The 14,757-nt window shown below is 34.2% G+C and overlaps 1 long non-coding RNA gene across 4 annotated transcripts in view; it reads left to right on the forward strand.

The window, feature by feature from the left end:
- The window catches only part of LOC309847995, a 198,856-nt gene that overhangs the window by 10,613 nt on the left and 173,486 nt on the right, over positions 1-14,757 (forward strand). For 2 of the 4 annotated variants that reach the window (XR_014302774.1, XR_014302775.1), the window contains exon 3: positions 13,931-14,023. The exons of the other annotated variants lie outside the window; for them this stretch is intronic. This is a non-coding gene — a long non-coding RNA (uncharacterized lncRNA). The remainder of the gene's footprint in view (positions 1-13,930; positions 14,024-14,757) is intronic. 4 annotated transcript variants of the gene reach the window in all.

Raw genomic sequence — 14,757 nt, forward strand, 5'->3', positions numbered from 1 at the left:
TGCACCCACCAGGCTTCACACCAACCATGTCATGGACCTCTAAGACTTCAGTTTTGGGGTTCTGCTAGTTGTAAAAACTTACAATAATCAACCCCACTCATTTTCTCGGTCAGTGGTTTCAGAAAAGTGCCACTGTGCACTTGTCTCTCTCTCTCTCTCTCTTTGTCTCTCTCTCCCCTATGTGATCGGAGTTTCCTCTCCTCTGCAGCATTCATAATTCTTTTCTCCCCCAAATCATGTCTCTTACCTCCTGCCTTCCACAATGTGGCCTCTTTTCTCTCTGTAGTTGTGCATTTGTTCTTTTAGTCCTCAGATCAATTTCTGAGGTGTTCAGAATGATATGATATTTATCTAGAGAGTAGGCAAGCATAGGACTCCCCTACTACTCTGCCATCTTAACTTCACACCATATAGACTTCTAAGTGTGCTTGAGCACTCCAACTCAGGTTATTTCAGTTCCATATCCTATTTTCTCTTTAAGAACTTATGAAGGAAATCAAGAATACACTTAGAAAAGGCATGAAGGGAATGGGTGTTCTGCTTTTCCTGAACAATCTACCTAACTAACATTATACTGTCATTCATAATGACAAGAAAGTACATGAATGATCTTTGATCTATGAATTAGTGTTATTTATTTATTTATTTACTTATTTTTAAAGATTTTATTTATTTATTTGACAGAGAGAATCACAAGTAGGTAGAGAGGAAGGCAGAGAGAGAGGGTGAAGTAGGCTCCCAGCTGAGAAGAGAGCCCGATGTAGGGCATGATCCCAGGACCCTGAGATAATGACCTGAGCTGAAGGCAAAGGCTTACCCCACTGAGCCACCCAGGTGCCCCAAGTTAGTGTTATTTATTGATTATAGAGAAGGTACTATAGAATATACATAGAGGGAAAAAAATCCGTTCATGCATTTATTTCACTTAGTTGGATTACATTCTAAATATATTTTTTTTAATTTTTTATTTTTTATAAACATATATTTTTATCCCCAGGGGTACAGGTCTGTGAATCACCAGGTTTACACACTTCACAGCACTCACCAAAGCACATACCCTCCTCAATGTCCATAATCCCACCCCCTTCTCCCAAACCCCCTCCCCCCAGCAACCCTCAGTTTGTTTTGTGAGATTAAGAGTCACTTATGGTTTGTCTCCCTCCCAATCCCATCTTGTTTCATTTATTCTTCTCCTACCCACTTAAGCCTCCATGTTGCATCACCACTTCCTCATATCAGGGAGATCATATGATAGTTGTCTTTCTCTGCTTGACTTACTTCGCTAAGCATGATACGCTCTAGTTCCATCCATGTTGTCGCAAATGGCAAGATTTCATTTCTTTTGATGGCTGCATAGTATTCCATTGTGTATATATACCACATCTTCTTGATCCATTCATCTAAATATTTTAAATAAAAGTGTGTGTGGGAAGTACAAAAGGATTAGAAAAGAAGAGAAAAATAGCAGCTCAGAGGAACAGGGAGACAGTATAGATTTAGACAATTGGAAAAGGCTTCCCAGGGTGGCTGTTAAACCATGAGTTTTGAATGTATAGTGTTAGTGTATTCTAAATGAGTGGAGAGGGATAATGTGATCAAAGTTTGGAGGCAATGGACAAGGAGGCTATGGGCAACAATCAAGGGCTTCCCTGGGACTAGTTCATGTGACCTTGAACAGGTCATTTCAGATCTTCAGTTATCTGTAAAATAAGTATAGTAGGTTGCATAATTTTAATTTCTCTGAAAATGTTAATGATAAGAGCACTTACTATGTAGAAAAGCACTGTATTAATAATTTTACATGGATTATCTCATCTAGCCCTCACAATGACCTTATGATGCAGATCCTGCTCCTCACAGTCTGGCAATAACCAGCAGCTTTGACAAGCATCATCTGGAGATTTAAAAAATGCAGAATATAGATTCTATATTAAACACAATTAATGAGTGACAGAATCTTAACAAGATTCTTAGAAGATTCATTTGTGAAGCATATTTTGAAAATCCTTGATGTAGATGTGTGAGTATTGCCATTTCAGAGAAACTGAATCAAAGAGCTAAAGTAATTTGTTCAAGATCAGTTAAATACAAAAAAAAAAAAATCAGCTAATATGTGATAGTGACAAGTTTTAACCACGGGAATCTGCTTAGAAACTGCTATTAGCCACTGTTCTGATATGCTTAATTTCCGGGGTTCTACAGGCAATACGAAGGACATTACCGTAGGAAAGAAAGCACAGCTGGATAGAGATAAGATTGCTTTGCAGCATAAGTATTTAGTCTTAGGGTAATCGATGTTTCCTAATTATCAAAACTGGAGACAATAGCGGAAATCAACTATTCAACTGAGATGTAATTAAAATACTATAAGTAGTGACATTAAAAGAATACCATTATAAATAATAATATATGTTAAGAAATGTCAAGAATCCTTTGAGTGATTTTTCCAGTATATGTGACAAGAATATTAAAATTTGTAACTTCATTCTGAAAGGACAATTTAATAAATGCACAAAGATATTTATTTCCTAGATTTAAAATGCATCAAAATACTTAAAATGCTATGAAATAAGAATATATGGATTTTCATATTTGACACTACATTATCTATTTCAACTGTTATTTAATATCATGGCTCCATTTCTGTTGCTAGAGTCTAGTTTTAACTGGTGATTCAAAAAATCAACCAGTTGTTCAATCAGTGTGTTAGGACATCTTTTGTTTATCAATCAAATTAGTTGTTTAGATCAGGCTATTAGCTTATTCAACACAAAGTCATCATCCGAAGGGCAATGGTTTCTTCATTGTCTTTTATACCTCTTGGCAATGTGATTAGACTCCTTAGAAGAACTTCCAGGTGAGAATGACTGTCATGAAAATACTTGGTTCTCTTTTTATAACAACACACCAGTCCTGAATTAGCCTTTTAAAATGCTTAATAATTTGGGATTCTTATTTTGGAGGTGCACAGAAAATTTAGTTGCTTAGCAACAGGATTAGTATACTTCTAGCAAGTTCATTAACCTTATAGAATGTCATAAAGCAAATTGCAGTTGCATTTTACATACGTCCCTTGTCCTTAAAAAGTAGTCATTCATTTCTGTATTATCTCTATTTCATGTTTCTGATAATGGTACAGATTTAGATATTAACGCCTAGTTACAATAAGTCTTTTTTTTGACAAAATATATATTCTCTTTTCAAATTTAGTAGTTCCTGAATTTCTGAATAATCAAATGCCGTTCACAGACTTGTTTTTGTTAGAGAAACAACATTCATTTCTTTCTTTGAGTTCTTCAGCAGTGACTGTCAACCCAGACTTGGAATGTTGTTAAAATAGCTATGCTTGGTCCTCAACCTTAGGTCGTAGGATATATATAAGGATTCTGGAGTTGGGCCAGACATGTGTATTTTTCAAAGCTCTCCAGGTGATACTAACATGTATACAGAGCTGAGGATTGTATGTAACACATGTAAGTATGAACCTCAAATAGAGATCTATTGCAAAAACTGAGGTGGAGAAGCAAGAAGAAGACCAGAGAAGCTGAGAATGTAGGACACGTTCCTTTTGTTATAATCTTTCTTCCTTCTCATGTACTCATTTTGTACATGAGTACAAAACTCAGGTACTTCCTTCTCATGTACTGTGCCTCATATTTTTCAGTGTTTTGCTGTTTAGTGCATGGCATGCAAGGCTCAGATGTTTTTATTCTGTGTTAAATTGTTTCCCTTTCTTTTGTGTTCACTACCAAAAATTTGTTTCATGTGATACAATTATCTTTAGATCTAATTAAATTAATTGCATTGACCCAACCAATTAATATTCTAAGTTTATGCTTTTTTAGCCAAACAGGTAAAGTTTTAAGAAAAAGTGGTAATTATAAAATTGACTAAAATAAACTTATCGTTTTTATTTATAAAAATTTAGTAGTTTTCATATCAGTATTTTAATATTCAGATCAATTAATATATTAATTTGTAGTATCTGTATTTTAAAGGTTCAGCTTTACTTAGTTTTGAACCAGTCATACTTGAAAATTTTATGTTCTTGATCTTTCTTACATTTAAGTGTTTATGAATCAGATGTGCTTGGAATATATTGGATTATAATAAGGGCTCATGTGTTTTGTGGAATTTTATTCATGGAGGTTTTCCATCATTCAGGGGCAATGGAAAGCACCACTTTCTAACACCTGCACAAATGATTTTAGTTAGATTCCTTTCGTTTGGAGCTGGATGCATTTTTACCATATTGTTTTTGTGGTTCTTTTCTTTTCCTCTGTTAGGAATTCATGGTCTCTGGTTCTTACCTTTTTAAATAAGAACTGCTTCTTTGTTTTGTATCAGATATCAGGCTTTATTGAATTTAGATGATTTTCTAGGCACTCTTTCTGCTACTGACACCACATTTAGAGGGGATATAAAAAATAAAATGGCTGTGGGGGCCCTGGGTGGCTCAGTGTGTTGAAGCCTCTGCCTTCAGCTCGGGTCTGGTCATGATCCGAGGGTCCTGGGATCGAGCCCCGCATCGGGCTCTCTGCTCAGCAGGGAGCCTGCCTCCCTCCCTCCCTCTCTCTGCCTGCCTCTCTGCCTACCTGTGATCGCTCTCTGTCAAATACATAAATAAAATCTTTTAAAAAGAAAAAAAATGGCTGTGGACCCAGAATTCTTCCTTGCTAGCTGGATCTGGAGTTTCCAGGCTCTGGAAAAATATTTAACAGGCCGTGTCCATTCTGTAGTCAAGTGTTTTTTGTTTGTTTGTTTCTTTCTTTAAGATTTTCTTTCATCTTTCTTCTTCTTCTTCTTTTTTTTTTTTTAATTTGCTTGAGAGAGAGAGAATCAGACAGAGAGCATGAGAGGGGCCAAGGTCAGAGGAAGAAGCAGACTCCCCACTGAGCAGGGAGCCTGATGTGGGGACTTGATCTCAGGACTCCATGATCATGACCTGAGCTGAAGGCAGTCGCAAAACCAACTGAGCCATCCAGGCACCCCTGTATTCTGTGTTAAATTGCAGTTTTACTCAACTTACCTATTTCCTTGTTAGCAACCTTGCATTGGCCAATTGTTGTTTTAGTGCAGTTGTCATTTGCCCTAAAAATATGTGGAACTCATTTTGCTATGTTGACTTAATACCACTTTCCAGTCCTTGGAAGATATTTCCTATTACTTGTATAGTTTTTGTTTGCAACAAGTCAAATCAAACAGGTTATGTACATTAAGAAAAATGTATAGTCATTTTTCATTCCCCATACAAACTTCTTGAGTGCCTATTAAATTCAAAGCATAGTACTAGGTTCTATGACTATAGCCAAGAAATCTGAAATATAATTGAAAGTGTTAGATACTTTATTGTCCTGATGTTATAGCAGCTAACCATAGAGGCTGATCACCTCCCTTTTGCTGCTCCTCTCCCATTAAATTCTAGAATATATTCATAGAGAGTCAGTGTCATTTTAATTATAGGGTATTTACTCTTGCTTCTGGAATTGCTCTGATAGGTATAGAGAAAAAGTACAAAGATAAGTATCACATTTGGACACAAATGTGCTTAATCTGTGCCTTAAAAAATCAGAATATAACTATGTTGGCATTTTAAAAAATGCAAATTAAATCTACTGCATCAGGGTAATAGTTCTGAGAATAAATTATACTACCCATTTTATTTTATGGCAACTAATACTAAACAGGATTGGTGTGCTTTTATTGCTGAGTAATAACACAAGAATTTTCCATCTCTATTGCCTCTTATAATATTGGCAACAAGGTCTTGTGAAAAGATTGTGATGCTTTGTAATATATATAGCCCTGTTTTCCTGACCACAGTTATTAGAACAGGAATCTACACTCTACTGCTGATATGTAACACTGTAGAGACTGAACTAGTAAGAGGCAATGGTTTGGAGTATGGGCAGAGTGACCAAGAGCATGGACACGGGACTCACCCACTCCACCACTTACTAGCTAGGTGACTGTGGCATGTTTATGTAACCATTCTAAGCATCAGTTTCCCTATTTATAAAAAGGGTTATGACTTATACTTCTTTCATATGATTTTTATTAGGTTTCAATGATACAATATATAAAAACTACCTGGGCCCTAGTAAGGATTCAATAATTAGCAATCATTTATCTGTCTCATAGAGATCTCTGTCCAATAAGGACCCTAACCTGAATAGGTGTTAATCAAACCAATATGATTCTCTATTAGAAAGTTTATGTATGGTAAAGAGAGAAAGAACAGTATGAAATAGATGCTGAGGAGCTAAACTGCAACAGTACAGCAGTCCCTAGACCAGGAAGAATGCCCATAAAGCTACTGCTATCATTGCTGTAATTACTGGAACACAGAATGAGAGCCCCATTCTCCAGGAGGCCTGAGTGTATGACCAATGAAACTGTCTTTTCTGCTCCTGTGCTCCCAATAAAATCTTATAGCTGAACGCATTTCTGTGTGTCTCTGTGATATTTTTGGTATAGACTTTCAACATACTTTGTTAAATTTATTCCTGTGTATCATTTTTTTTGTCTTTCTGAATGATGTTATTTTAATTAGCATTTTCAATGTCTATCTGGTATATAGGAACATACTCATTATTTTATGTTGATTTTATGCTTACTACTAATTTTTTCAACATACCGGTTGAATTTTCTATGTACAAATTTATACGTTGTCTGTGAATGATGGTGGGTTTTTTTTGTTTGTTTGTATGTTTTTTCCTAATTTCTATTTCATTAACTAGAGGATACAATTCACTGTTGAAAACAAAAAGTGATATCGGGAATCCTTTGCTCACTGCTTAATTTTAAGGGGTTGCTTCTACAATTTCATCATTAACTTTAATTTCTGTAAATATTTTTTCTAGATTCCTTTATCACATCAAGGAAATTCCTTTCTGTTTCCAGTTTACTTAAAGTTTTTAGTGATGAATGGGTACTAAATTTGAACACTGACTTTTCTGCATTTAGAGCTGTGTTATCCTCCATTAATTCTTCAATGTGTTAAAAAAAATTTTTTTAAAGATTTTATTTATTTAAGAGAGAGAAAAAGAGAGAGAGCATGAGAGAGGAGAGGGTCAGAGGGAGAAGCAGACACCCTGCTGAGCAAGGAGCCCTATGTGGGACTCGATCCTGGGACTCCGGGATCATGACCTGAGCTGAAGGCAGTCGTTTAACCAACTGAGCCACCCGGGTGCCCTCAATGTGTTAAATTTATTCAAAGTAATTTCTGTTAAGTAATTACTGTATCTCAGAAATGAAACCTCTTGGATATTAATATTTTAAAATAATATTTAAAATAAGATTTTTAGATTCAGTATGCTGTATATTTTATTAGGAATTTCTCACATCTATGATCTATAAATGAGGATTGGAATTTTCCTGTCTCATATACTCCTTTATTCTTTATAAATGTTATTGCAAATTCCTTTTCTCATGGATAATCTGGATCTCTTTAATGCCTAATAATGTCAAACATCTCATGTGCTCATCTGTTACCCATATATTTTTTTGGTGAAATGTCTGCATGACTCTTTGCCCATATTTCATTGTGTTGCTGTTTTTTCTTTTTATTGTATATATTTATAATATGAATTTGAGTCCTTCACAGATATGTGTTTTACAAATATTTTCTTGTCTGTAGTTTGTCTTTTATTTCTTAAAGTATCTTTTAAGAAGCAGAATTTTTTAAAATTTTGATAAAATCCAGTGTATCACATTTTGTATGGTTGTGGGTTTTTTTGTATCCTACCTAAAAAACTGTCTTTTCCACTGTTAGAATGTTTTCTACTAGAGAGTATATAGTTTTAGGGTTCGTACCTAGATCTGTGATGCATTTCTTATTTTTTGAGTATGGTGCAGGACAAAGGTCAAGATGATTTTTATTATTACATCTGATGGCCTGACCTTTTATTATCACACATCATACAATGTTCCTCTTTATCTCCAGTAACTTTTTTAGTCTAGTCTATTTCTTATGCTTTCTGTTTGTGTTATTTATCTCTTCAATCCCATTATATTAAATACATTGTATTTTTTAATCTTCCTGTAGAGAACATATAATTGTGTCTTGTTTTGTAATCCAGTGTGATAGTTTCTGCCTCTTGATTAGAATGTTTCATCTATTTATATTTAAAGTGCTTATTGGTAAGTAGCATTTGCATCTGTCATTTCGGTTGTTTTTTATATATCTTATGTGGTTTCTGGTTTTATATCCTCTCTTTTTTAAAGTTATTTTTAGATTTTAATTTTTAGTGGTTTCCCTGGGTATTAAAATGAATTCTTAATTTAAAGTAATCTAGATTGGGGGTCCCTGGGTGGCTCAGTGGGTTAAAGCCTCTGCCTTTGGCTCAAGTCATGATCTCAGGGTACTGGGATCGAGCCCCGTATCAGGCTGTCTGCTCAGCAGGGAGCCTGCTTCCCCCTCTCTCTTTGCCTGCTTCTCTGCCTAATTGTGATCTCGTCTGTCAAATAAATAAATTTTTAAAAAAATCTTTAAAGTAATCTAGATTGGGTTAACAGCAATTTCATTTCAATAGCATACAAAAGCTTTGCTCTAAAATAGTTCCATTCCCTTGCCTTCCTTTGTAATATTATTGTCAAATTACAAACTTGTACATTATGAAACTATCAACATGTTTTATAATAATTACTCCATGTCACCGTGTTTCAAAAGAAGAAAATGTTACAAAATGTTTATATTGTTTTTATATTTACTTATATAGATTCTATTAGCACTGTTATTTATTTCTTTGTGTGGATTTGAGCTACTAGTGTAGCTCAATAGTGTTTTTTCTTATCAGACTAAATGACTCCATTTCTTATTTCTTTTAGGGAGAGTATGCTAATGAAAAATTCTCTGTTTTTGTTTGCAGTGTCACGTCTTCCAAATTTTTGAAGGATAGTTTCTCTGGGTATAGAATCCTTGGTTAATAGCCTTGGCCTGTCCATGCCTTGAAGATGTCACCCCACTTTGTTTTGTCCAGAGTGAGTTGTGCATTTCTTTGAGCATTCCTATCCAAGTCTTTTTTCATCTTTCTGCTTTCAAGTATGTCTCTTTGTCTTGGATTTTGAGAATTAAACTCTAACATGTATAGTTGTGTATCTCTTTGAGTTTATCCTGTTTGGAATTTGTTGAGTTTCTTGAATGTATAAATTGAGTTATTAAAGACAGGAAGTTTGGGACTCTCCTCCCTTCTTTATTCTCCTCTAGGAGTCCATTTAAGCATTTATTGCTGTCTTGATGATGTTCCACAGCCCTCTGTTCATTTTTCTTTTTTCCTTTGTTTGTTTGTTTGTTTGTTTGTTTCTCAGACTGGTTGACTTCTATTATCTATCTTCAAATTTTCTGATTCTTTTTTTTTTTGGCAGCTCAAATCCATTGCTGAATCCCTCTGTTTGATTTTCCTTACTATTATTTTCCTTTTCAACTTGACATTTTCTATTTGGTTCTTTTTAATAACTTCCCTCTATTGATATTCTTATTTGAGGAGTGTTATTATACTTTTCTTTAATGTTTTAGATACATTTTATTTTATTTAGTTGAACATATTTATAATGTCTTCTTTAAAATGTTTTTCTAATGAGTCTAACTTATGAGATTCCTTGGGTAGTGTTTCTTTCTTTCTTTCTTTTTTCCTTTTAAAAAGATTTTATTTACTTATTTGACACAGAGAGAAAGAGCAAGCACAAGCAGGGGGAGTGGCAGGCAGAGAGAGAGAGGGAGAAGCAGGCTCCCCAATGAGCAGGGAACCAGATGTGGGGCTCGATCCCTGGACTCTGAGATTATGACCTGGGCTGAAGGCAAATGCTTAACCAACTGAGCTACCCAGGTACCCCTTGGGTAGTGTTTCTAATGACTGCCTTTTTACCTTTGTGTATAGGCCATACTTTCATGTCACTTTTATGTCTCATAATGTTTGGCTGAAATCTGGAAATTTTAAATAACATGATATAGCACGTTTTGTTGTTGTTGTTGTTTCTTTTGATGTGGTTTGTTTGTTTAGTGGCTTTCCTGAATTCCCTAAAGCCCTTATTCTTTGATCTGTGCAATTGCTGAGGTTGACACTTGATTGTGTGGTCAGCTAATGATTGAATGGATATTTCCTTAAATGCTTTGAACCAGTGTCTTCCACCATTTCTGATGGACTCTGTGTTTATGTTGGATATGCCTTTAACATTATGGTAGTTTATAACTTTTCCTTCTTGTGCAGAACCTCAATGTCAGAGTTGAGAGATTGGGGCCTTTTTGGGTTTTTCTTCTGAACATGCAAACAACTTCGTGTTTGTATGTAGAATTCGCAATGCTCAGGAGTATGTCAGAGCTTTTCAAAGTCCACTATGGGCACCTCATTCCCAGATTTTACTTTTAAGTTTTATGGCCAAACTCATGTTTGTACCAACTAGTATCATCACTGTAGGAAGCTGTAGTATTAAATAATTGTTGCTGATACTGATTGATAAATAACCTGGGAAGGGGGATTTTCCCAATGAGAAAAATCTGGGTTCAAATAAAAATAAACCCTGTGAATGGATATTTTTCCAGACAATTGTCAAGCAGGTCAAATCCTAAAAATTCTCTGAGGTGGGGCTTTTTGTGGAGCTCCAAATCTGTTCTTACCCTGTAATGCCTTTAGGCTGCTGATTATATAGCTACCATGCTTGCAATCCTGCTGTTTTTTTAAGGCTACTGTGGAGTGAGGAAAGTGGGAAGGGAACAGAACAAGTTGAAATGTTATAAAACTTCTTACTGAGATTAACTAATCTTTCTGGAAAAAACACACCTTAGATTATTGCAAGCCTTTGTTTAATTTCCAGAAAGATGAAAAAGTTGATTTTGACAATTTTTCACTGTTTTTACAAAGGAACAGATTTGGGGGGTATCATTTCTCTACCATTCTCCTGGTGGGAGACATTAATAGACCGTTTCTTGCAAGTGTGTTCCTCTGCAAAAGTTCTGTAGCAGAGCACAACTTGTCAGGTGCTCCAGGGAACATACTCTTGTAGGAGTACTTTCCATATTCTTTTCTCCACTCACATTCAGTCCAAATAGGTAATTTAAATGTGAAGTCCAAATTCAGGTGAGGTATCTTACATTCAGAATTTCTAAATAAAAAATAAAAAATTAAAAAAAAAAAGAATTTCTAAATGGAAACCTTTTCTATTTAGAGTCCACACTAAGGCAGATGTGAGTCTTTGTTGCTTGCACGTGCTAGGTTTTTCTAAACCATCCTTTCAGTGAGTACGGCCATTAGTGAAATGGCCTCCACTATAGCAAATTGGGTTGCATCATACCCTGTTCTCCTTCCTTTCAAAAATCACATGATCATACTTCTCAAGACAAATCTGTTCTTTCAAGGATTTGTTTTTGTTAAGGGTAGCCACTATCTGCTTCACTTAATATAGTGAAGGAGGAGGGTACTGCTCTTGGTTCCTCACTCCATTCATACTCAAATGATCAGTGTTTTCTGATGACTCTGCTGAAGCTCTTAATTCTTACCATACATTAATGTATCAATCCAGAGGTCAGATTATATTTCTATATACCAAATAATCCATATATAAAAATTTTTAAAGTACTATTCAAACTACTATCAAACATATGAAATATGTATGGCTAAGTCCGACAAAAGATATTAAAGGCCTGCATACTGAGAAATATAAAGCACTACTGAGAGGAAGTAAATATCTAAGTAAATGGAGAGGTGTACCATCTATAGGTTGGAAGACTCAATATTGTTGAGATGTAAATTCTCCCCAAATTGATGTAAAGATTTAACACAGCTCCAGTCAAATCCCAGTAAAAATTTTTGTGAGACTAGACAAACTAATTGAAAATTAATGTGGAAATGCAAAGTGCTTAGATTAGCCAAAATAAGTTTGTAAAAGGAAGAATAGAGCTGGAGAACTACTGCTATTTAATGTTAAGACACTATAAAGTTAATGTAATTAAGACAGTTTTGGTATTCGCAAAGATAAATAAATAGATAAAATGAACAGAATAGAGTGTCCAGGAATAGACACACATGTGTATGGACAACTGGTTTTTGAAAAGGTGCAAAGTCAATTCAGTGGAAAAGAATAATGTTCATCAAATAATGCTCAAACAGTTGGCTAACCATATGCAAAATACCCAAACCCAAACCAAAACAAACATTGATCCATAACCTACACCATATGTTGTAATTAACTCAGAATGAATTATTGGTCTAAATATAAAACTTAAAACCATTAAACTTGTAGAAAAAAAGATAAGAAAACTTGTGACTTTGGATTATAGGAAAGAATTCTCAGATATGGCAAGAAAAACATACCTTAAAAAAAGATAAATTAGATTTTATTAAAAATTAAAACTTTCTGCCCTTCAAAAGATACTTTTAAGGGAACGAAAAGATAAGCCACAGACTGGTAGAAAATATTTGTAAAGTGTGTATATGATAAAGGACTTGTATTCAAAATCTGTAAAGGACTCTCAAAACTTAATAAGAATAAATCATGCAAATTAATTTTAAAAACTGCGTAAAATGTTTTGTAAAGACACTTTAGTAACCACCAGTAGTTGCCTGGGCAGGAGTGGTAATTACACATAGGCAAGAAGAAAGTTTTGGATATGATTATTAGCAATTACAGTGACGATTTAAAGAGGTTATTCATATTTAAAAGTTATCAAATTACACATTTTAATACATGTAGTTTATTATATGTAAATTAAATCTTAATAAATCTATTGAAAAAAATATTTAATATAGAGTTTATTTTGAGGATTCAGCCATAAGGAAAAAAATGTAAATAATTTTAGAATTTTTATTCTAAGCAAATTATTTGAATATTTTCTTCAAGTAACATTACTTATTTTTTATGTCTTAGAATGAATGAGATTTAGTCCTGACCTTAAACTTAAGAAGAATTATTATAGCTCTTTTCAGGGAAAGATCACTATATTTTTAGTTCAAAATTGCCTTGAGGGAACCAGGAGCCAACCTATCGTAATGACACCTTACACACTGATGGAGAAGCTAATCTGATAGACGTCAAAAACAGGAGATAACTTGTTGGATGAAGATTGCTAGTAGCATGATATACTTGGGGAAAAAAATAACCCTTCAGCTTCAGTAGTTGCTCGTGTAATTGAGCTTGCCTGTGGGAAAAATATAAATAGTTTGGATAGTTAACATTGATTTATAGATCTCTTCTCTTCCTTTCTTTATGCACAAAAACAGTTTTCTCTCTACCACACACACAAAAAAAAAAAAAAAGAAAGAAAGAAAAAGAAAAAGTAAACTGAGAAGTCATTTCAGGAGCTGGAATGAACTAAGTAGAATATATTTCCATTGGTTCCTTATATAAAGTAAAGAAGAAATATTTATAGCATGTAATATACATGCTATAAATTTCATTAGTTCATAAAGAACTAATGAAAGTCAACCCAAAAAACGATGAACAACCAAACAAGAAAATGATAAAAAGTACATACATTATATGATTTAGATGAAAGAAGAAATATAAGTAGCCAGTAAGTATGTGCGAAAGTTCTATAAGCTCATGAGTATACCAATACAACAATATTCATTTCTTCTATCAGTTTGGCAAAAGTTGTACACACACACACACACATACACATAAACAGGCACACAGACTCACAGACACACACACACACACGAGTGCACACGCACACTGCATTACTAACTGCAAAAATCCTTTTACTGTTACACTATCCACCAGTGTTTTTAGTTCTTTGTTGGAATTCTCATTGCTACTGTCATGGGATACAGCCACCACATCCTGGATCAGTTTTTACTAGAGTTTGGGGAAGGTTCATCACGAAAAAACATGTATCGAGGCTGAAATCTAGCTTCAAAGTTTCCCTTATTCAGAAAGAATCCTTGATTCCTAAACTGAGGAACATGATCATTCAAAGTTTTCTATTTTTTGACAGAGGAGAGCTGCCAGAAAATAAATGCCACCTTCATATAACTGTAGTGAAGTCTCTATTCTTTATTGCAAGCATTGCCAGATTTTGGAAAAAGCTGTAAGTACTCATTGTACTCTATGAGGGAAGATAAAGATGAGAATGGGATTTTGGCACGAGTCAAAAATAGCATTAAGCATCTTCATTGGTGTTGTATCTTACTTACCATTGCTGACATGATGAATTCTAAGCACCATTTGTGGCTCATGTGGTAGTATGTGTGTGTGTGATTGTATGTGTGTATATACACATATGTGTACATATATGTGTACATAATGTACATAAACACACGTATAACATATATGTTATATATGTGCATATATGTACATATATGTATATAAACACACACGTATAACAAATGAAAATATAGTGTATCTTTAGTTAAAATGATGGATGTTGAGATACCAGAAAGAAAGCACAAGATTAGCAAATGCTGTTTTTCACTAACCTGAAGAATAAATGTATAAAGGAGGAAGCACATAATTTTTTTAAATAGCTCAAAAAATCTTTTCATTGCCTTGTATTTCTGATAATTTCTAAGACATTGTACACTTGAGATTCAATGCAAATTTTATTTTCAGTTAAAAATTAATCTCTATTACATACTAGCTCTTTCTCATTAACTTGCCATCCTGTAGACAGTCAGTCCCTTGTTATTTTATGCTGTTCATTGTACACTAGATAACAATTTGTAACTCACATTTTGATTACTTATTACACATTTCTGATTACTTGAGTTTTTACCAGCTTCAAACTGCTTTTTGTAAGTGAAAATTAAGTTGAAAACTCCAAAC

The sequence above is a fragment of the Mustela nivalis genome (genome assembly GCF_964662115.1).
Source record: "Mustela nivalis genome assembly, chromosome: 14".
Lineage (NCBI taxonomy): Eukaryota > Metazoa > Chordata > Mammalia > Carnivora > Mustelidae > Mustela > Mustela nivalis.